Source organism: Manis javanica, chromosome 9 (genome assembly GCF_040802235.1).
Source record: "Manis javanica isolate MJ-LG chromosome 9, MJ_LKY, whole genome shotgun sequence".
Taxonomy (NCBI): Eukaryota; Metazoa; Chordata; class Mammalia; order Pholidota; family Manidae; genus Manis; species Manis javanica.
In genome coordinates this window covers 41,829,050-41,853,676 of record NC_133164.1, presented here as the reverse complement: position 1 = coordinate 41,853,676, position 24,627 = coordinate 41,829,050, and positions in this window count along the sequence as shown.

The following is a 24,627-nucleotide window of genomic DNA, read 5'->3' as shown; positions in this document are numbered from 1 at the left end:
ACATGGGAGGATTGATTATTTCTTTGACATATCTTCTTGTATAGTACCTTAAGTATGTATAGGTTTTAAACTACTAACTAATTTGCACACACATATTAACATAATAGGAATACGGTGCCATAAACAAAGCAAATCTATAATTACCATCCATCTCCAGTGAAGCCAAGAAAACTATTTAGGCACCGTAGGCATTTGTGAAAATTTATCTATGATATGATGGATATTGTCCAACTGTACTTGAACCATCAGACAAATTAAAGCAGCCCATTTCTGGGATCTGTTCACATCCCATATGTTCTTTTAACCATAGATAGTCTATAGTCATGAGATTTTAGAGTGCTACAACTTGCACCCCTCCCAACTCCTGGTTGAGTTCCAACAGTACAGATCCGGTCAAATTCGTTGTCTCACTGTATGCACATGCCAGCCTAGACATCTCCCTCCTCATTCCTATGGCAAGTCCAGGAGACGGTGGGCTGGATGCAGCCACAACCGCAGCATCGTCTGGATACCTGTGGAGGCTTTTTGATCATCATCCCCCGGCACAAGTCCTCCAGAGAGTGCTGATGCCGGAAGCTCCTCCTCATATCGTATCTTAGTTCATTTTCTGGGTATCCAAGCTAGGCCTTGATCTTCTGCATAGAAACAAACAGACCCTTTGCACACACTTTGACATGCCCTCTATACCACTGTGCAGAACTCATTGGAGGTCAGCACACAGTAACTGCTTTTTTTTTTTTTTTTTAATTAAGAGAAAGGAATATTATCAGAAAATAGTACCTCCATAGCTGATCATCTGAGACCCTTTAAGTGATCAAAATTAAGGATATTTAAAGCATGCGTTGATCTTTGATTTACCAATAGTTTTATCCTATCAAGGAGTAATCCCCTTTTTCTTTCTTTCTTTCTTTTTTTTTAAAAATTTTTAATCTACACTTACATGAAGAATACTATGTTTACTATGTTCTCCCCTATATCAGGTCCCCCCTAACAACCACATTACGGTTACTGTCCATCAGCTTAGCAAAATGTTGTAGAGTCACTACTTGTCCTCTCTGTGTTGTACAGCCCACCCTCCCCTTTCTCCCTCCCTCCCATGCATGCTAATCTTAATACCCCCCTTCTTCTTCCCCCCCCTATCCCTCCCTGCCCACCCATCCTCCCCAGTTCCTTTCCCTTTGGTACCTGTTAGTCCATTTTTGGGTTCTGTAATTCCACTGCTGTTTTGTTTCTTCAGTTTTTCCTTTGTTCCTATACTCCTCAAATGAGTGAAATCATTTGGTATTTCTCTTTCTCCACTTGGCTTATTCCACTGAGCATAATACTCTCCAGCTCCATCCATGTTGCTTCAAATGGTTGGATTTTTCCACTTCTTATGGCTCAGTAGTATTCCATTGTGTATATGTACCACATCTTCTTTATCCATTTATCTACCGATGGACATTTAGGTTGCTTCCAATTCTTGGCTATTGTAAATAGTGCTGCGATAAACATAGGGGTGCATCTGTCTTTCTCAAACTTGATTGCTGCGTTCTTAGGGTAAATTCCTAGGAGTGGAATTCCTGGGTCAAATGGTAGGTCTGTTTTGAGCATTTTGATGAACCTCCATACTGCTTTCCACAATGGTTGAACTAATTTACATTCCCACCAGCAGTGTAGGAGGGTTCCCCTTTCTCCACAGCCTCACCAACATTTGCTGTTGTTTGTCTTTTGGATGGCAGCTATCCTTACTGGTGTGAGGTGATACCTCATTGTAGTTTTAATTTGCATTTCTCTGATAATTAGTGATGTGGAGCATCTTTTCATGTGTCTCTTGGCCATCTGTATTTCTTTTTTGGAGAACTGTCTGTTCAGTTCCTCTGCCCATTTTTTAATTGGGTTATTTGTTTTTTGTTTGTTGAGGCATGTGAGTTCTTTATATATTCTGGACGTCAAGCCTTTATCGGATGTGTCATTTTCAAATATATTCTCCCATACTGTAGGGTTCCTTTTTGTTCTATTGATGGTGTCTTTCACTGTACAGAAGCTTTTCAGCTTAATGTAGTCCCACTTGCTCATTTTTGCTGTTGTTTTCCTTGCCCGGGGAGATATGTTCAAGAAGAGATCACTCATGTTTATGTCTAAGAGGTTTTTGCCTATGTTTTTTTCCAAGAGTTTAATGGTTTCATGACTTACATTCAGGTCTTTGATTCATTTTGAGTTTACCTTTGTATATGGGGTTAGACAATGGTTCAGTTTCATTCTCCTACATGTAGCTGTCCAGTTTTGCCAGCACCATCTGTTGAAGAGACTGTCATTTTGCCATTGTATGTCCATGGCTCCTTTATCAAATATTAATTGACCATATATGTTTGGGTTAATTTCTGGAGTCTCTAATCTGTTCCACTGGTCTGTGGCTCTGTTCTTGTGCCAGTACCAAATTGTCTTGATTACTATGGCTTTGTAGTAGAGCTTGAAGTTGGGGAGTGTGAGATCCCCCCTACTTTATTCTTCTTTTTCAGGATTGCTTTGGCTATTCGGGGTCTTTGGTGTTTCCATATGAATTTTTGAATTATATGTTCCAATTCATTGAAGAATGTTGCTGGTAATTTGAGAGGGATTGCATCAAATCTGTATATTGCTTTGGGCAGGATGGCCATTTTGACGATATTAATTCTTCCTAGCCATGAGCATGGGATGAGTTTCTATTTATTAGTGTCCCCTTTAATTTCTCTTAAGAGTGACTTGTAGTTTTCAGAGTATAAGTCTTTCACTTCTTTGGTTAGGTTTATTCCTAGGTATTTTATTCTTTTTGATGCAATGGTGAATGGAATTGTTTTCCTGATTTCTCTTTCTATTGATTCATTGTTAGTGTATAGGAAAGCTACAGATTTCTGTGTGTTAATTTTGTATCCTGCAACTTTGCTGTATTCCGATATCAGTTCTAGTAGTTTTGGAGTGGAGTCTTTAGGGTTTTTTATGTACAGTATCATATCATCTGCAAATAGTGACAGTTTAACTTCTTCTTTACCAATCTGGATTCCTTGTATTTCTTTGTTTTGTCTGATTGCCGTGGCTAGGACCTCCAGTACTATGTTAAATAACAGTGAGGAGAGTGGGCATCCCTGTCTGGTTCCCGATCTCAGAGAAAATGCTTTCAGCTTCTCGCTGTTCAGTATAATGCTGGCTGTGGGTTTATCATATATGGCCTTTATTATGTTGAGGTACTTGCCCTCTATTCCCATTTTGCTGAGAGTTTTTATCATGAATGGATGTTGAATTTTGTCAAATGCTTTTTCAGCATCTATGGAGATGATCATGTGGTTTTTGTCTTTCTTTTTGTTGATGTGGTGGATGATGTTGATGGATTTTCGAATGTTGTACCATCCTTGCATCCCTGGGATGAACCCCACTTGGTCATGGTGTATGATCCTTTTGATATGCTGTTTAATTCTGTTTGCTAATATTTTATTGAGTATTTTTGCATGTACATTCATCAGGGATATTGGTCTGTAATTTTCTTTTTTGGTGGGGTCTTTGCCTGGTTTTGGTATTAGGGTGATGTTGGCCTCATAGAATGAGTTTGGGAGTATTCCCTCTTCTTCTATTTTGTGGAACACTTTAAGGAGAATGGGTATTATGTCTTCTCTGTGTGTATGATAAAATTCCGAGGTAAATCCGTCCGGCCCCGGGGTTTTGTTCTTGGGTAGTTTTTTGATTAGTGTTTCAATTTCTTTGCTCATAATTGGTTTGTTTAACTTTTGTGTTTCTTCCTTGGTCAGTCTTGGGAGGTTGTATTTTTCTAGGAAGTTGTCCATTTCTTCTAGGTTTTCCAGCTTGTTGGCATATAGGTTTTCATAGTAGTCTTTAGTAATTCTTTGTATTTCTGTGGAGTCTGTTGTGATTTTTCCATTCTCATTTCTGATTATGTTGATTTGTGTTGACTCTCTTTTTCTCTTAATAAGTTGGTCTAGAGGCTTATCTATTTTGTTTATTTTCTCGAAGAACCAGCTCTTGGTTTCATTGATTTTTGCTATTATTTTATTCTTCTCAATTTTGTTTATTTCTTCTCTGATCTTTATTATGTCCCTCCTTCTGCTGACTTTAGGCCTCATTTGTTCTTCTTTTTCCAGTTTTAATAATTGTGATGTTAGACTATTCATTTGGGATTGTTTTTCCTTCTTCAAGTATGCCTGGATTGCTATATACTTTCCTCTTAAGACTGCTTTCACTGCATCCCACAGAAGTTGGGGCTTAGTGTTGTTGTTCTCATTTGTTTCTATATGTTCCTTGATCTCTATTTTGATTTGTTCATTTATCCATTGATTATTTAGTAGCATGCTGTTAAGCCTCCATGTGTTTGTGAGCCTTTTTGTTTTCTTTGTAGAATTTATTTCTACTTTCATACCTTTGTGGTCTGAAAAATTGGTTGGTAGAATTTCAATATTTTGGAATTTACTGAGGCTCTTGTGAGCTAGTATGTGGTCTATTCTGGAGAATGTTCCATGTGCACTTGAGAAGAATGTATATCCTGTTTCTTTTGGATGTAGAGTTATATAGATGTCTATTAGGCCCATCTGTTCTAGTGTGTTGTTCAGTGCCTGTGTGTCTTTACTTATTTTCTGCCCGGTGGTCTATCATTTGGTGTGAGTGGTGTGTTGAAGTCTCCTACAATGAATGCATTGCAGTCTATTTCCCTCTTTAGTTCTGTTAGTATTTGCTTCACATATGCTGGTGCTCCTGTATTGGGTGCATATATATTTAGAATGGTTATATCCTCCTGTTGGACTGAGCCCTTTATCATTATGTAGTATCCTTCTTTATCTCTTGTTACTTTCTTTGTTTTGAAGTCTATTTTGTCTGATATTAGTACTGCAACCCCTGCTTTCTTCTCACTGTTGTTTGCCTGAAATATGTTTTTCCATCCCTTGACTTTTAGTCTATGCTTATCTTTGGGTTTAAGGTGAGTTTCTTGTAAGCAGCATATAGATGGGTCTTGCTTTTTTATCCATTCTATTACTCTATGTCTTTTGATTGGTGCATTAAGTCCATTTACATTTAGGGTGACTATTGAGAGATATGTACTTATTGCCATTTCAGGCTTTAGATTCGTGGTTACCAAAGGTTCAAGGTTAGCTTCTTTAGTATCTTACTGCCTAACTTAGCTCACTTATTGAGCTGTTATATACACTGTCTGGAGATTCTTTTCTTCTCTCCCTTCTTATTCCTCCTCCTCCATTCTTCATATGTTGTGTGTTTTGTTCTGTGCTCTTTTTAGGGGTGCTCCCATCTAGAGCAGTCCCTGTAGGATGCCCTGTAGAGGTGGTTTGTGGGAAGCAAATTCCCTCAGCTTTTGCTTGTCTGGGAATTGTTTAATCCCGCCATCATACTTAAATGATAGTCGTGCTGGATACAGTGTCCTTGGTTCAAGGCCTTTCTGTTTCATTGTATTAAATATATCATGCCATTCTCTTCTGGCCTGTAGGGTTTCTGTCGACAAGTCTGGTGTTAGCCTGATGGGTTTTCCTTTATAGGTGACCTTTTTCTCTCTAGCTGCCTTTAAAACTCTTTCCTTGTCCTTGATCCTTGCCATTTTAATTACTATGTGTCTTGGTGTTGTCCTCCTTGGATCCTTTCTGTTGGGAGTTCTGTGTAATTCCATGGTCTGTTCAATTATTTCCTCCCCCAGTTTGGGGATGTTTTCAGCAATTATTTCTTCAAAGAGACTTTCTATCCCTTTTCCTCTTTCTTCTTCTTCTGGTATCCCTATAATACGAATATTATTCCTTTTGGCTTGGTCACATATTTCTCTTAGTGTTGTTTCATTCCTGGAGATCCTTTTATCTCTCTCTATGTCAGCTTCTATACGTTCCTGTTCTCTGGCTTCTATTCCTTCAATGGCCTCTTGCATCTTATCCATTCTGCTTATAAATCCTTCCAGGGATTGTTTCACTTCTGTGATCTCCTTTCTGACATCTGTGATCTCCTTCCGGACTTCATCCCACTGCTCTTGCATTTTTCTCTGCATCTCATCCCACTGCTCTTGCATTTTTCTCTGCATCTCATCCCATTGCTCTTGCATTTTTCTCTGCATCTCTGTCAGCATGTTCATGATTTTTATTTTGAATTCTTTTTCAGGAGGACTAGTTAGGTCTGTCTCCCTCTCAGGTGTTGTCTCTGTGATCTTTGTCTGCCTGTAGTTTTGCCTTTTCATGGTGATAGAGATAGTTTGCAGAGCTGGTACAAGTGACTGCTGGAAGAGCTTCCCTTCTTGTTGGTTTGTGGCCTTCTCCTGGGAGAATAGCGACCTCTAGTGGCTTGTGCTGGGCAGCTGTGCGCAGACAGGGCTTCTGCTTCCTGCCCAGTTGCTATGGGGTTTATCTCCGCTGTTGCTGTGGGCTTGGCCTGGCTGGGTCTGTTCCTCCAAAATGGTGGAGCCCCGTTGGAGGGGGAGCGGCTGTGAGGCTATTTATCTCCGTAAGGGGCCTCTGTGCTCCCTGCTGCCCAGGGGGTTAGAGTGCCCAGAGATCCCCAGTTTCCCTGCCTCTGGTCTAAGTGTCCTGTCCTGCCCCTTTAAGACTTCCAAAAAGCACTCTCCAAACCAAAACAACAACAGCAAAAATGAGAGAGGGAACAGAAAGAAAAAAAAGGAAAAAACACGCGATTTTTTTTTTTTTTTGTCCTCAGGTACCGGTCCCAGGCACCCGCTCACTCGTCCTGCTGCCCTGTCTCTCTAGCACCAGGGTCCCTGTCCTTTCAAGGCTTCCAAAAAGCACCCACCCACCAGTCCCGCAGGGAAAGAACGCTTGATATTCTTTGTCCTCAGGCGCTGGTCCCAGGCACCCGCTCACCAGTCCCGCCACCCTGCCTCCCTAGCACCAGGGTCCCTGTCCCTTTAAGGCTTCCAAAAACACTCACCAAAAAGAGTGAAAAAAAGGGGAAAAACACGCGATTTCCTCCGTCCTCAGGTGCCGGTCTCAGGCACCTGCCCACCGGTCCCACAGGGAAAAATGCGGGAGATTCTTTGTCCTCAGGTGCCGGTCCCAGGCACCCACTCACCAGTCCCGCTGCCCTGCCTCCCTAGCACTGGGGTCCCTGTCCCTTTAAGGCTTCCAAAAAGCTCTCGCCAAAGAGAGAAAAAAAAGGGGGAAAACACGTGATTTCCTCCGTCCTCAGGCGCCGGTCTCAGGCACCTTCCCGCTGGTCCCGCAGGGAGAAACGGGGGATATTCTTTGTCCTCAGGTGCCGGTCGCAGGCACCTGCTCACCGGTCCCGCCACCCTGCCTCCCTAGCAATGGGGGCCCGTCCCTTTAAGGCTTCCAAAAAGCACTCTCCAAAAAAAACCCACTCCGGTTTCTTTCCACCCACCGGGAGCCGGGGGGAGGGGTGCTCAGGTCCCGCCGGGCCGGGGCTTGTATCTTACCCCCTTCGCAAGGCACTTGGTTCTTGCAGGTGTGGATGTGGTCTGGATGTTGTCCTGTGTCCTGTGGTCTCTATTTTAGGAAGATTTTTCTTTGTTATATTTTCATAGCCCTATGTGTTTTTGGGAGGAGATTTCCACTGCTCTACTCATGCTGCCATCCTGGCTCCGCCCCCCCCTCCAGCTTTCTTTTGATTACTATTTGAATAGTGTATCTTTTTTTTATCCTTTTATTTCCAAACTTTTGTGTTTTTAATATAAAGTATGTCTCTTATAAATAAAATAAAAGTTGGATCATATTTTTTATCCATCAGCCACCTCTGCCTTTCAGTTGGAGTGCGTAGCCCATTTATATTTAATCTAATTACTGATGAAGTAGGATTTATGTCTCCTGTTTTACTTTTATTTTCATGACTATTGCATTTAAGGGAAAAGTTTATTCAGTGTCTTACTGAGGACTACGGCTCAAGAGCAACCTATCAACATGTTCTGATAAACTGCTCCAATACTCCTTTGTTTGGGAATATCTTACTTTTTCACAACTGTGAGTGGGTGCAGGAAAGAGTTTATGTCAATCAATACCAAAAGGCAGTGTTTTAAAAAAACAGAGAATGAATATTCAGATACCATCTATGAGTGAGAGTAAGCAACAATTAGAATTGCTAATTATTCCTCCTATGGGATTCTACTAGGGGCACAAAAACTATACCGGGTTACCTTCTTTTGAGCATTCTGGCTGGTCTTCCTCTGGTTCTGAGTGGGGGTGAGGGAAAGAGGCTGTGAGTCTTGTGGCACTGACAAAAATGGCTGCTGGGCATCTTTGCAGCACTTCAGGAGCTGACCTGGCTGACTTGGGTTTCTGTAGCTTGCATATAATGCTTTGCCTGTGGGAGCACTGCAGGGAACCACAAAATTTCATTTTATTTCACTTCTTATGATGTTTTGCTATTCCTCCATTCTACTAGTACTACTTTGTAACTCAGAAGGGAAAATCCCAGGGCAAAATACCTTTGAAATCAAAATCAGTCAAAGGGAGAAATAAAGTTAAGAAACCTGTTTATTTCATACAAGCAGTCATCGTGTTTCTCTCTTGACCTGGCTGCAGCAGGAGATCCACCCCACCTCTCTCTTCCAGATATGCCCTTGCACAGCACACCCATGCAATTGCCTATTGATATGGAGATGGACTACCTTTCTCCACCCCTTGGAAACACCTATTGATATGCAGCTGCACCAAAGCCAGGCTATAGATTCTGGAAATATTGCATTTTACCCACAGCCATCTTTTGCACTAGTTATTTCAAGTGTACAATTTTAATTCTTTTGTCATTTCTTTTACAACAGTTTATTATAGTGGCCTCTAGACTGCTGTGCTTTATTATTTTTTAAAATGATTGGTTTTCAAGACTACTGTGGAGCTGAGGCAGGGAAGATGGGGATAGAACGAATTGAAACACCACGAAGTTCAATATTCTTACTGAGATTCAGATGTTTCTCTTGAGGAAAATTCAACGCCAGTTGTTTCAAGTCTTTGATTAATTTCCAGACTTTTGAAAAAGTTTATTTTGACAACTTTTGACTGTGTTCTCATTGTTTTTATAGAGGAGAGAATTTTCAGAGGGTCTTGTTACACTGTCAATTTTTGCTAATCAGTCTTTACCACCTGCTTTTTTTAAATTAATTTTTTTATTGAGGAATAACTGGCATATTAATTTCAGGTGTACAGTACAATAATTTGACATTTGGATACATTGCAGAATGATCACCATGGTATAGTTATCCATTACTATCCACAATTACAAAAGTTTTTTCCCTCTTCTCTTGCGATGAGGACTTTTAAGATTTGTTCTCTTAGCAACTTTCAAATATGCAATACAGTATTATTAACTATAGTTCCAGAGTGCCTATACCAATTTACACTCCTCTCAACAGTGCACAGAGTTCCATTTTTCTCTACATCCTTGCCAGCAATTGTTATTTCCTGTCTTTTTGATTATAGACATCCTAACAGGTGTGAGATGATGCCTCATTGTAGTTTTGATTTGCATCTCCCTGATGACTGATGATGTGGAGCATCTTTTCATGTGTCTGTCAGCCACCTGTATGACTCCTCTGAAAAAATGTCTATTGAGATCCTCTGCCCATTTTTTAATCAGATTTTTGTGGTTATTGAATCATATGAGTTATTTATGTTTTTTATTTTAACCACTTATATGATTGGCAAATATTTTCTCCCATTCAGTAGTGTGGGTAAAATTGCAGTATTTACAGAATCTCTCACCTGGTTTTAGTACATCTCCATATAATAGGCTTTTCCAAGAGGTGGAGAGAAGTAGTCCATCTCCATATCAATAGGTAATTACAAGGGTGAGCAAGGGTTTATTTGGACCAGAGAGGTTGGGTGGGGGCCTTTCTTCTGCAGCCAGGTCAAGAGACAAAGGAGAGCAAAAGTGGACTCCTTATAAGAAATAAACAGGTTTCTCCCACTTTATTTCTACCTTATTTCTCCCTTTGACTGATTTGGTTTCAAAGGTATTTTGCCCTGAGATTTTCCCCCCAAAGTTGCAAGTAGGTTGGCACTTTATTTTGTTGACAGTTTCCTTTGCTGTGAAGAAGCTTTTCAGTTTGATGTTGTCTCACTTGTTTAATTTTACATTTGTGGTCTTTGCTTTTGGAGTCAGATCCAAAAAATCATCACCAAGACCAGTGTCAAGTAGCTTACCACCTCCATTTTTTTCCAGGAATTTTATGGTGTCAGATCTTACCTGTAAGATAAATTCTAGCCGAAATAAGCAGGCGATGAGAGGCAACAAAGGGCCAGGCAGTTTATTTGAGCCAAATCCGGGGTGATATTCCCCTGTCTGGGTATCACAGGCCAGGGAAGATACCCTCAGCAGGGCAGGCAGCGAGTTTTTAAAGAAGGTAGGGGGAGGCAGAGCTTAGATTTACAGCGGTGCAAGGACTGGCTAGCCTAAGGCACATTTTTTCAGGTTGGGAGGGGGCAGCAGCTGGGGACTTTGGCATGTCATCAGTGTCTGACGTGCTCTCCCCTCCCCCCAGTGCCTTGAACCTTACATTACCTTCAAGTTTTTCATCTATTTTCAGTTAATTTTTGTGTATGATGTAAGATAATAGTCTAGTTTCATTATTTTGCATGGGGTTGTCCAGTTTCTTTGGCACCATTTATTGAAGAGGCTGTTTATTCCCCATATCCCCCTCACCACTTTTGTTATAAATTAATTGTGAGAGATTATGCAGCAATTATAGCATGAAAGGAGAAATACATTGAGGCAGCTGGTTAAGCATGATGGAAGACATTATTACAATTCAGTATAAGACTAGTTCAAGGAACTTGAGAAATCAACTAGGAAACAGCCACACCAAATCATTAAATCTAACTAAAACATGTTAAAAATTGATTAAATATGTAAAGATTTTGGAAAAATAGCAATTGACTTTAAATTTATCATAATTAATTTACAATAATGTATTAAATTCAAAATATAGGAAATAAATTATTTCTATAAGTATTTAATCAACCCATTTAAAAATCTAAATTTAATAGTGTACCATAATTAGACAAAGCAATTCTGTATAATTTAAAAACATAAATTATAAGCTTTATAGTAAAACTGTAACTTTTCTTTTGAAAGTATAAATTAGTGGTCCTGCTGATAACATACATGCATCATGTTTATTGTGTGTATCATGAAGCAGTAACCAGTACTGAGTATTATTTACAAAGCAATTAAATATTTCTGTTACATTGTAAAGTTATTATATGTGCTAAATCAGTTAAATTAGCCATTTGACAAAATTATCCTTTGCTGCATTAATTTCCAACAAACTGGTTTCTAGCAAGTGGGGTTTTAACAAACTTGGCAGGATCAGAACAGAAAGGAATGTTGGGAACATCTTGCAGTCAATTTTTTTGTGTACACAGGGTGACTGTTTCTGACAAAGGTTAAGAGCATGTCTGTGCTGGACTGGAACTTAGTTTTCTTTTACCTTCTCTGAGATACATAAACGTGGCTGTATATACATGTACTGTGTTTATATATTGAAGTAAAAAAGTAAGGAAGAAAGATAATTGAAGGATAATGTGGAAGGAAAGAAGAAGGAAAAGAAAAAGGGTGAATAATAGAAAAAACAAGAGTCTAAACAAAGATAAATTAAATAGTTGATTTGCATTTTCTAATTCAGTCTTCGTTTTTTAGAGAGATGCTACCCATCTTTTGATCAACACGCAACAACTTCATTAGTACCTTGAAAAAAAATAATGCTGTCATTCAATTAGTTTCTACTTCATGAGGATAATTAGTTTAGAAAGTAATGTGAAAGGCCTTAAAAATTAAGTTCATTCTGAAGCTTATAGAAACATGTACACATATACATACACACTGACAGAACAGGTAAATATGGAAATGAATTCTATATAAACATCAGAATCAAAACAGATTTTAAGAAAAATAAAAATATAAAACCTTACAATTTTAAACTTGAATATAAATACAATGAATTCCTAAGCTATTTTCTTTTAAAACTGCTGTTACCTACTTTAGTCAGTAGAAAATGGCTATTAAAATGATGAAATTTAGTCACTCTGACAACTCTTTGAATCATCTATTTCTGTATTTAAAAAAAATCTTGGTTGCTTTCAGTAACAAGCATTCAATTCTTCACAAACCTGAGGGTCAGAAATTCAGGAAGGTATCAGGGATGACTCACCTCCGTTCTGCATAGTGTCAGACAGGCAGCTTAGCAGAGGCCAGAGGATTGGCTCAAATGGCTGATGGAGTTTCTGAGATTATCAAGCCTCATTCTTCTTATTTCTTTTTGTAGGTCTGGATCCTTGGCTATTCTCTTCATGGTCTCTCTGTCTGTATGGAGTCTTGCCCTCCAGAGCTCTTCTTTTCAGATAGTTCAGGCTTCTTTAGATGGTAACCGGTCACCCAGAGGGAGAAACTGCAAGGCCTCCAAATGCCTGTAATGGTTAGAATAAATCACACATAACAGTGTCAGGGAAATGGCTCCACCTTTTGAGGAGAAGAGAGGTAAATATCATTTAAGCAGGGCCTACACAGGAGAAGGAATTGCAGCTCACAGCTTTGAAAACTGTACCACAGTCAACAAACAGCAATGAAAACTTTGAGCGTCAAAGTTGGGCCTACTGGGTACCATTTTCCACTGAAAAGCAGCAGGATTTTTGGATAAATGGCCAAGGTGTAGGTGTAGGTAGAAAATGGACAAGACAAATTTGAAATACCTTAATGTATCAGAAAACAAGGAAATAACTGAAGAGTCCAGAGAGAGAGACTATCATATAGTATATGCCCCTTGTGATACTTTAAAAAGTGTTTAAACAATATATAAAATTTTCTTTCAAGAAAACTAATTTTGAATCTGTTCAAATCTGGAGTTATAACCATTTGTTAAAGGAAATTCAGGAGTCAGAGAAACATGTTAAAAAATAACATGTTAATAGCATGCTATTATCAAGCTAATTTTGTTAGAAAGCAAACTTCAACTTTTATTAGCACTATAACTTTGAGAAAATTATTTTACAGGGACTCCAATCTCTTGTAAGTAAAATGGAACTAAGAAGATATTTTATGAATATATATGCATATGACACAATATAAATGGTGTAAAACAACATAGCCTCGCATTGTGGCCCAGTAAAAATGAGTTCTAATTTTCCCTCTTCTCCTCATCTGACATACCTGTCACTCCCAATAGACAATTTCTTTTGGAGTTGGCTAATATAGATCCATCCCTGTAATTGCTCTTAATTAATAGCTATGCAGTAAGCAGACAACTCTGAAGAATAAATCATTTTATGATATGAAATAAATGGCCTCAACAAAACTTTAAGATTTATCAGAAAACACAAAAAATAAAAAAAACTCCCACAACCTTCTACCACCCTATTAAATAACCGGTCTACTTCTCTTCTCTGCTCAGCTTTCTTGCCAGTACTTTAGATGGGTTCTGCTGCTGTTTAGCAAAGATCAACACTTGCACTTGTAGACCAGATGCCGTCCGCTTTCAACTGCCTGATGGCTGTTGCTTCCACAGTGCTCTGTACTCTCTTCTGAATTAATTTTGTTTTCCCCCTTCTAATGGATTTTTTACCCATCAGTAAACAAATATCCTAATATTCATTCTATCTTAAAGATAAAGCTCTCTTGAGCCTTCCTTCCATCTGCCTCTATTGCCCAATTCAGTTTTTCCCTTTATATCAAAACTCAAGACTTGTTTACAGTCAGTGTCCATCTTAGTCTCCTTTGCTGCTTCAGCCTCAGCTTCCCAACTTTTTAATAATTTACAGCTACAAGGCCTAGACCTTGGTCATCTTTTCTACACCAACTCCTTTGGTTCTCAAATAGTCTGAGGTTAAATACTATCTAAATGAAGACCCTTCTAAAGGTACATTTCCATAAAGATTTCTTCCCTAAATTCTAGACCTGTATATCCAGTTACCACTTGGATATAGAATAAGTGTATCAAAATTATTATGTAAGAACCTGATTTCCTGATTCTGCCTGTCTTCAAGCATGCTGTTCTGTAGACTTTCACATTTCACTAAATGGAAACTCCATTCTTCTAACTTCCAGATCAATTAGTTTTATTAATTGATTCTTTTATTTGTCTTACAATATTTAATCACAAATATTTATCACAAATCCTGTTTATTTTTTACATTCAACATATAACATGTAATCAAAACAATTTTCATCCTCTTTATGGTATATGGTGTTTTGATATCCCTCCCAGACTTCCTTTACAGGGTTAGCACTCAACCTCCCGCTTTTGTGAATGTTGCTGTCAGCTGCCTAAGGAAAACTGTATTACTGAGTAGGTTAGATCTCTTCTACTTCCCAGGTGGACAAATTCAATTTTTATAGGCAGAGGCTTACAACAATTTTGAAGTGAGGTTTATACTTTTATGCTGCAGAACCTTCCTTTTCATCAGGCCAATGCTAGAGTTTACTGGTTACCATATTTCTGCTTAGGTTTTCTTCCTTCTCTGTCATAATTCCCTCCATACTTTACATAGTTGATATTTTTTTGGTTTCGTTTTGTTTTTCCTGGAAACATACTTCAGTAAGTTAGGCGCAACAAATCCCTGTCTTCTATCTACATTATTGGAATATTTTTCTTACTTGTGTCTTTGCCTCTATTGCCTCTCTAGTCTAAAAATACAGTATACAGAATAGCCTGTTAAAATAAAAAAGAGATAATTTTACTTCTCTACAAATATTCCCACATTACTTGGCTTCCCACATTCCTTGGCTTCCCAGTGGATTCTCATGTTACTCAGGATATGCCTAAGTAAATAAACTGGCCAAGAAACATGGCTTTATCTGGGGTCTACCTCTCTCTTCTCTCTGACTTCATCTCATCTTAAACTTTTCCTGCCCTACTCCACTTCAGTGACTCTGGCCCATTTGAGGTTCCTTGAAGCAGTAGTCAGACTCTCAAATGCTAGGCCTTTGATATTCGCATGGCTTGCTCCCACTTTTCCTTCTGATATTTAGTCATGTGTCAGTATTCCATTGTAATATTCCATGACTATCTTAACTAAATTGCAAATCCAACTTTATTTTGTGACATTACATATGCCTCTTCCTTAGTTAAAAAAATTTTCCAATGCTTATATATCACTTTTTAACTTGATACATATATATATATATATACACACACACATCTATGTATTTAAATTTTTACTATTACTGTCCATTCACAAGACTGAAATACTAATCAAGAATACAAGTTTTGTGTGTTTTGTTCACTGTTCTGTCACCATTAACGAACAAGCTCTCAGTACATACTTGTTAATGCAAGAGGTTAGCTTACAGAACTGAGCATAAAGACCTTACAATTGTAGGTACAACTCTGTGATCCCATGGTGTATCTGTGTGACCCGATGGTATACATAGTATGTGTTGTTCTTGGCATCTTTCATTACTTACATGTTAAAGTTTAGATTTAGGTATTTAAGAAGAAATATAAAACTACTTCTTACATTTTCCCCTAAAGTAATAAAACAGGTGCAAATGTACTTTTTTTTTTTGCATCTCACAAGTACTCAAGATATAAATGAAAACTAAGCTTTGATAATGTCATCAAAAAGTCGTACTTGATACAAAACCTTCAACTATTACACAACAATAAAGGGAAAGGAAACTAATCTGCCATGTTCAGCCTCTATTTTTTTTTTTTTTTTTTTTAGCGAGGGCATCTCTCATATTTATTCAGCCTCTATTTTTAACTTCTTCGGAATTATGATATTTACAGACCTTGTGTTTATAATAATACAAAGGTATTATTTGATAGCTATAAAACATGTGAGATGTTGAAACCTTAAACATTATTTTGTGAAATGCTACTTGATCCCAGGTGTTGATTGTTGCTTTAATATTTCAAGAACATTTCATTAAATTTTCATAAATTTTCTATATGCATATACATACATTTATATATTTGAATGTACAAACACCAAAGACCTTTAAGGTATTTTGGTTTACACAAAATCACATATAAATATCCTAAGATACATTGTAAAAATTGTTGCTGAACATTTCCCTCAGATATAAAAAAGTTATTTGCAAAGGGGCAGCTCTATTTATACATAATAATCTAGTTTTTGGTATTAACTAGTTGTTTCCATGTCAACTGAACTCAATAAAGAGGATGACACCATGTGGTTGAGAGAGCCATCTGTGTAATCTAAGGATTATCCTGTTGATACAAATATAAATTTGTTTTGTGAAAAGTTGAAATGATGGAAATATATAAATTATATATCAATGGGTTTGCTCAAAATATATTTTCCTAACTGTTCATGTTAAATTATATTGGTTATTTTTGAAGAATGGCATGCTCCTCTAAATAATAAACACCAAAGTATACTGAACATATGTCAATAAAAATGAAACAAAGGAGGAAACAAAATAAAAAATTGGTGTGATCTAAACCATCTATAGGCAGGTTCTACAGAAATTAAGTTATCGTGAAATCTACCAGGCATTTTGAAGTACACACAACATTATATACATTCTAATTCTTCAAGTAGCCACATAATTTTTTACAAGTCTGAGAATTTTCAAGCATTTGCAGGAAAGAAGTCACAGTGTTACAGTGGTAAAATTTTAAATTCATCCTAAATCTTTCCTTCAACCCATTGAGAATTGAGACCACTTCTGTGAATATTACTTTTTCTAGGAAATTCTTGACCAGGAACATAAGTTTTTAAATAATAAATGTCCTTTATGATTATTTAGGAAATTCTTTAGGTCTACTTTATTGAATCAAATAGGTTGCTCATGTAGATAAGTACCTCCTTTCTCAGAACAATAAATTCCTCAACCAGGCATCTATCTAGCTAACTATCAAACAATTTTTTAATTACCAAGACTTAATTTAAGATCCTTCCTTTTATGTGATCAACAGTATTAAACATTATGTCATGAAATTTGCCCAATCCCAGCTAGATATCCATAGTAGGAGACCCAACTTAAGTCTTTTGAGCATAACTTCCCATCAAGCCTTTGAATATCAACCCATGACCTCTCCTTCTGAAACATTATTAAATCTCTGTTAAGATAGTTATGGGTAAAATTGCAATATTTCCAGAATTGCTCACCTGGTCTTAGTGCATTCCCATATCAATAGGTGATTGCAGGTGGGTGGGGAGGGAGTGTGCACCTGGACTGGAGAGGTTTGGTGGGGCCTTGGCAGCTAGGTTGTGAAAGACGTGGGCGAGCAGGAGTAGACAACTGCTTGTAAGCAATAAACAGGTTTCTCCTACTTTATTTCTTCCTTTAACTGATTTCGGCTTCAAAGGTTTATTTGACTTGGACTGGGAACATATTCCCCCCCCACCCCAGAGTTACAATAGTGTTCTCTCTACCTCAGTTAGACTTCATGAAACTACATCTGTTTGATTTGATTTAATCAATGGGTATTATTTTGGGAAGTTTGCTGTCATTAAACCCAGACAAGTATATATAATTGAAAGCCCCACTCTGCTGAGGCTCAAAAACTTCACTTCAAAACAGTATGATACCATCTCATCTCCCTTAAGGGTCCTTCTAGTTGCAACAATGAGATAAATCTTACAGTGGTTTGTACTGTGATTTTTCTTTGTCATACTCCCAAATTTTAAGCCTATTTTGATTAATAATAATAATAAACTTTTTTTCTTAAAAGATCCTACAAGATTACCACATGTATATTTTTTAAAATGATTTTATGTTTATTTAAAATTTTTTTATTAAGGTATTATTGATATACACTCTTACGAAAGTTTCACACGAAAAAACAATGTGGTTACAACATTTACCCATATCATCGTCCCCACCCATACCACAAAGCAGTCACTGTCCATAAGTGTAGTAAGATGCCACAGATTCACTATTTTCCTTCTCTATCCTACATTGTTTTCCCCATGATGCCCCACACCATGTGTACTAAACATAATACCGCTCAATCCCCTTCTCCATCCCTCCCCACCTGCCATCCCACACCCCTCCCCTTTGGTAACCACTAGTTCCTTCTTGGAGTCTCTGCATCTGCTGCTATTTTGTTCATTCAGTTTTGCTTCATTGTTATACTCCACAAATGAGGGAAATCATTTGGCACTTGTCTTTCTCCAACCAGCTTATTTCACTGAGCATAATGTCCTCCAGCTCCATCCATGTTGTTGGAAATGGTCGGATTTGTTTCTTTCTTATGGCTGAATAGTATTCCATTGTGTATGTGTACCACCTCTTCTTTACCCATTCATTTACTGATGAACACTTAGGTTGCTTCCATATCCTGGCTAAAAATGTGCTGTGATAAACACAGGGGTGCATATGTCTTTTTGAATCTGAGAAGTTGTATTCTTTGGGTAAATTACAGGGAGTGGGATTCCCAGGTCAAATGGTATTTCTATTTTTAATTTTTTGAGGAACCTCCATATCGCTTTCCACAATGGTTGAACTAGTTTACATTCCCACCAGCAGCGTAGGAGGGCTCTCCTTTCTCCACATCCTCACCAGAATTTGTTCTTCTTAGTCTTTTCAATGCTAATAATAAACTTTTTTAAAATGTTTTTTCTTTTAACTGATCTTAGTCAGAAACTTATATCCTCGATGTATGTCTATTTTGTTACTAACAACACTATTCTTTGTCTCTCTGATTGTCCTCATCCATTTGTTCTGATAGCTTTTAAATAAATATTCACAGGGAAGAGAAGACACACAGGGTGATAAAATAAAAAGATCTCATCAGATTAGACACTTTATAGTATAAACTTTGCCTTGGGTCATGTATCAAAACCTTTTGAGAATTTTCTTGATCCTGCCTTACAATATCCATGAAAAGTATAGCACTAGGAAAATCTCTTCTCCAAATTTTTGATCTGCTAAGAATAACAGACTTATTGATGCTACTAGAGGCACTAGTTTGGGGCCTCCCAAATCACAAGATGTACAAGTAATAATGTGTCCAATTGTTGCCAAGATCTCATGAGCTTAACTCAGGTTTAATTGTACCTACTCCTGGACACACTCCTATGATCCTATCTTCACCTGTGCTGCTTCCCATTTTTTCTACCCATTTTCCTTTCCTTCTGGCCATTTAGAAATCAGTGCAAATGCATATGGTTCATGTAAAGTACTTGTCTTTTTCAGAGTAGATAAACACATGAAAGACTTTTTACTAGTTAGATAAAATATAAATACATTTAGAGATTATTTATAGTAGTTATACTACTATATATTATCTAAGTCTCTATAGTACTTATCAATCCATTCATGTAAATTGGACCCTCAGATTAAAAAATAATGAACAAGAATGCCAATGGGAAAACCCTGACAATGACTTTAGAGGCCACACATTTTAGAGATAAGACTTTTGGAGGCCATCCCCAATTTTTTCCTATGTAAACAGAGAAGACTCTAATTCGGTTTTTAAACTAGTAAAAGGATGAATCCACAGGAGATTTCAATGATAAATTTCCTCTTTACTGCTTTTATACAGCTTTGAATTAAATCCTTAAGAAAATATGACCCCAGTTATGTCTTGACTTTTTTAAAAGACAAAAACCAGAAATATAAGATTAAGCTTGTAAACAGAAATCAACAAATCTTCCCATTGTCAAATCTCCACATCCTTGCTGATCATTTTGAAAGACCCTTAGAATAAAAGTAGAATAATATTCAGCATAAACTGATGACACAGTGTAACTCTGGAGGGAAACCCCTGGGCAAAATACCTTTGAAACCAAAATCAGACAAAGGGAGAAATAAAGTGGGAGAAACCCATTTATTTGATTCAGCAATTGTCCCACATCTCTCTGGGCCCACCAGCTGCAGAAGAAGAGATCTCACCCAACCTCTCTGATCCAGGCAAGCCCTCACTTGCCCATGTAATTACCTATTGATATGGAGATGCACTAAAGCCAGGTGAGTGATTCTGGAAATATTGCAATTTTACCCACACCCACATAAAACAGTTTCTCTCGTTAACATTATCAAACAACAGAGGGATCCATTTGATAAAGATACCTGTAGATATATATATTTTTTTATTTTGGTATCATTAATCTGCAATTTCATGAAGAACATTATGTTTACTAGGCTCCTCCCTTCACCAAGTCCCCCCCACATACCTCTTCACAGTCACTGTCCATCAGTGTAGTAAGATGCTGTAAAATCACTACTTGTCTTCTCTGTGTTGCACAGCCCTCCCCGTGCCCCCCACACACTATACATGCTAATCATAATGCCCCCTTTCTTTTTCCCCACCCTTGTCTCTCCCTTCCCACCCATCCTCCCCAGTCCCTTTCCCTTTGGTAACTATTAGTCCATTCTTGGGTTCTGTGATTCCGCTGCTGTTTTGTTCCTTCAATTTTCCTTTGGTACTTGTCTTTCTCCGCCTGGCTTATTTCATTGAGCATAATACCCTCTAGCTCCATCCATGTCGTTGCAAATGGTAGGATCTGTTTTTTTCTTATGGTTGAGTAATGTGTTGGCAAGGTTGTGGAGAAAGGGGAACCCTCCTACACTGCTGGTGGGAATGTACATTAGTTCAAGCATTGTGGAAAGCAGTATGGAGGTTCCTCAAAATGCTCAAAATAGAAATACCATTTGACCCAGGAATTCCACTTCTAGGAATTTACCCTAAGAATGTAGCACTCCAGTTTGAAAAAGACAGATGCATCCCTATGTTTATCGCTGCACTATTTACAATAGCCAAGATAGGGAAGCAACCTAAATGTCCATCAGTAGATAAATGGATAAAACCTGTAGATATTTTAAGCAAAAAGTATATTGTAAAAATAATTGTATTGCAATATCTTAAGAATCTGAAAGAAAAGAATATAGTAGATAATCAGTGAATGTGCCCTGAGGGAGAATCAAGTGCCCAATTTTCCATTTTACTCTTAAACTTGAAAGAGAAATTTCTCTAAATATTAAAAGATAAGTGTGTAGTTAATTTTATGTCAACATGACTGGGCCACAAAGTGTCAAGACAGTTGGATATATTTGTGAAGTTGTTTCTAGGTAAGATTAACATATGAATCAGAAGACTGTACAAAGCAGATTGCCCACTCCAATGAGGGTGGACCTTATCCAGTTTATTGAAGATATAAACAGAATCAAAGGCTAAATAGGAAAGATCTTTATCTTTTCCCAACTGTCTTTGAGGTTGGACATCAGTGGTCTCCTGCCTTCAGACTTAAGCAAACTACAACTTACACCCTTGTCTATCCTGGTTCCCTGGCCTTTGTCCTTGGACAGGAACTACACCATCAGCTCTCCTGAGTCTTTAGCTTGCCAACTGTAGATCTTGGGACTTAGCTTCCATAACACATAAGTCAATTTTGTTTTTCTCTCAAACTCCAGGTAATATAGATTTTGGCACTAATATTGGTTCTAAAGGAACAAAATTTTAGGATGAGTTTTCTGAACTGTTTCTGGGGTTTTTGGAATTGGCTATTTAATCTGATTAGATTTAAAGATGGTAATGACTGTTTCCAGTAGTAAACAGTACTTGATACACAATCTGACATTAGAGATATGCAAAGTGCCTCCACTGAATACTCCTAATCAAGCAATTACATGAATCAAGGAGCTGGGTGACTGTGTCTATGATATTTTCAAACATTTTTAGAAAACTAATGAATGTTATGAGGTTAGCTGGTTGCTCTAATGTCTCTCAACAAAGTGGTAAAATAAAAGGATGATGGGATTCAAATTCCCAGCTCAGTCACTACAAAAATGTCCTAAATGCTTTTATTTGTGTGCTGAAGATTTTTATCTCCTTATCAGCCACAGGGCTGAGTTTGCTGAAAATCAAAGGCAAAACCTCATCCTGTGATTAGTTGAACCACAATGCAAGTAGAACTCCCCTGAGACAGAGACCATGGGCTTAGACAGAGTAGGGTGAGAGCCTCTGGAAAAAGCAAGGCAGGATATTTACAGTTAAAGCAATGTAACAATGTAAAGTCACTATGGAAACTGTGTTCAGCATTTTGCAAAGTCAAGGTCACACTAATTCTCTAGGGTAAAGATACTAGACTAGGAATATAGACATCTTTAGTGAGATCAGTTAAAGGTCAAAAGGCCAGGAGCAACTTGGCCTGGAATGTTTGAGTGTTCCACAAGGGTATCTCAGCATAACCCATGACCTCACTGTAAAGAGCCCTAGCAAACAGACAATAGCCCAGCCCACCTTGAGGGCAGGGCAGGTGGTACAGGTCCACACCCCTAAGCCTTTTTTCACATTCCCCAAAATCCTCAACTGCCTATAAATCCCCTAGACAACACACCACCCTGGGCTCTCTTGTCCCCTCCTGGCATGAGGCAGGAGCTCTATCCTCTCACTTTATTTCCAAATAAAAGACCTTGCTCTCCTACCTTGAGTGTTGTTGAAGCTCATTCTTTGGCTTCATGAACAAGAATCCCGGCATCACCAACCTCACAGGGTATCTCTTGTTATAAAGTGAGTGCATTGATTAGGAAAAAATGAGCTGTATTAAGCTCCAGTGTTGTGCCCGAAGTCACGAATCCCAAGGAGACCACCAAGAAGCCAACACGGATGCAAAAGCAAAGAGCCTTTATTCGAGCTAGCCCAAGCTCAATCTCACACCCGTGCCAACACAGTGGCCAGGTGCCAGAGAGAGCGTGTTTTCCCCAGAACAAAGGTTTTATGGGTTTCCAGGGCAGTTTGTGGGGGGGCTGATGGTTGTGGCCTTGGCTGATTGGCTGAGCCTGGGGGTAGTTGTGGGGATGATGGGTCGTGGCTTTGGTCAATTGGCAGGGTCCAGGAGTGGTGGGTGTACTTCTTGCTGACTGGAGGGGGAGACGGACTAAGCTCCGATTGGGTGAAATAGGATCCAGGTCCTGATTGGCTGAAATAGGATCTGAGAGCTTGCCCTTTCACCAGTGGGGAAGAGTGGGAAGCCTAGTGAACCTACAGGCATTGAACCCCCAATTTTGATGAGCCTTCTTTGTTGCTCTTTGCTCACCAGCCTGGGATGGCAGCCTCCCTACTCCAGGCAGCACTGCTTGAGGAAATGATGATAACCTCCCCTGAGGTAGCTGCCATTCTAGGCAATGCAATTCCCCTCACACTCCCCCAGCCCTGTCCCACTGTGGTGCCTCTTTGCTTCCAGACCTATGACTAGACTCAAGTCCCAGCAGGCCCCTGGAGGTGAAGCAGGATATGACCCCAGAAGGAGATGAGCTATAGTCCAAAAGAACTACTTGTGTTGTTATAAGTCCAGGGAGAGGAAATCCAGGGAAAAATACCTCTGAAAACTGAAATCAGTCAAAGGGAGAAATAAAGTTTAAAATCCATTTATTGCTCACAAACTGCAGTCTGGGCCCTACTCTCTTTCCTGCTCCAGTAGAAGCAATCCTGGTCCTTCCCCTCACCTCTTAGGTACAGATCTCACAAACTGCAGTCCTGGGCCATCTCTCTTTGTCTGCTCTGGAAGAAGCCTGCAAGCCAGGCAGCCTCCTCCCCTTAACCTCCCAGGTTCAGACTTGCTCTCAGTTGCCTGGATAATTACCCACTGATACAGAGATGAACTTCTCTCTACCCCTGAGGATATGCAAATGCACTGAAGCCATACTTCTTTCTGTCCACCCTTGAGCACCTGTTGATATGCAGATGTACTAAAGCCAGGTGAGATATTCTGGAAATATTAGTTTTACTCACAGTTGTCTAATGTATATAGGCAGAAATCCAGGGAACATGTTTGGGAACGGATATTCAGGGTATGGTGTAATGATGGAAGGAACATAAAGTTGGATCAGGCTGAATTTTTTCATATGAGCTCACTAAGAAGAGATTCTAAATTTAATGTTGCAGCTCTGGGAATTAGCAAGGGCTCTGACAGTTTTTTGGCTAGTTGGATGAAACATGGATTAAAGGGTGGCCCATAGTGACAAAACTAGAAATGCCAGACCTTCCCAGGAAAGGATTCAAAGGCTTAGAGAGATTAAATGTTAGAGTGGATTTAATACTTACTTACCCACACCCATACTGGGAGAGTCAGAAGACATAAACTTTCACCACAACTATGAGAAATAAATTTGTGAGGGGAGCCCCAGTCCTTGAAGAGCCCTGTTACTGATCTTCCCTGCAGGCCAGACCTAATAGTGGCAACTGCAAACATTGAATTGGGAAACTTAAATACAATGGAGTAATTAGATCCCAGGGCAGGGCTAAGTGGCTGCCACTTAAGTATGGTTATTCTAAAGGACAGACAGTAGAATCAAAGCTACAATCTAAATAGTCTGATTTATTATGGTTTCAGTATAGAGAATTATGGTGTTCCCAGAAGTAAAATGGATGGGAAACCTAAGAAATTCTTATTTGATGTAAACAAGCTGAAAAATTCAAGGTCAAAATAGCAAAAGTCTATCTTGAATCATAAGAACAGAGAGTCATGACTCCTCAGTCCATTCCCAGACTTGAGACAGTTTACAGGGCCAGAACCCTTTGAATCAAGGGAGGTCATGTCATGTCTCTTAGAGGAAGGACCCTGGTGCCCCACCAAAAGTCTGTACTGTTAGTATTTGTTCCAGCCTTCCCCAAAAGGACCTATAGTCTTTTCACCAGGCTGGTAAAAGTTGTCCAGCTAATACTGAAGTCCATAACTGTACACTGGGTAACTGTACACTGGGAAAAAGGACATAAGATCTTACAGGGCCTACTGGACAGTG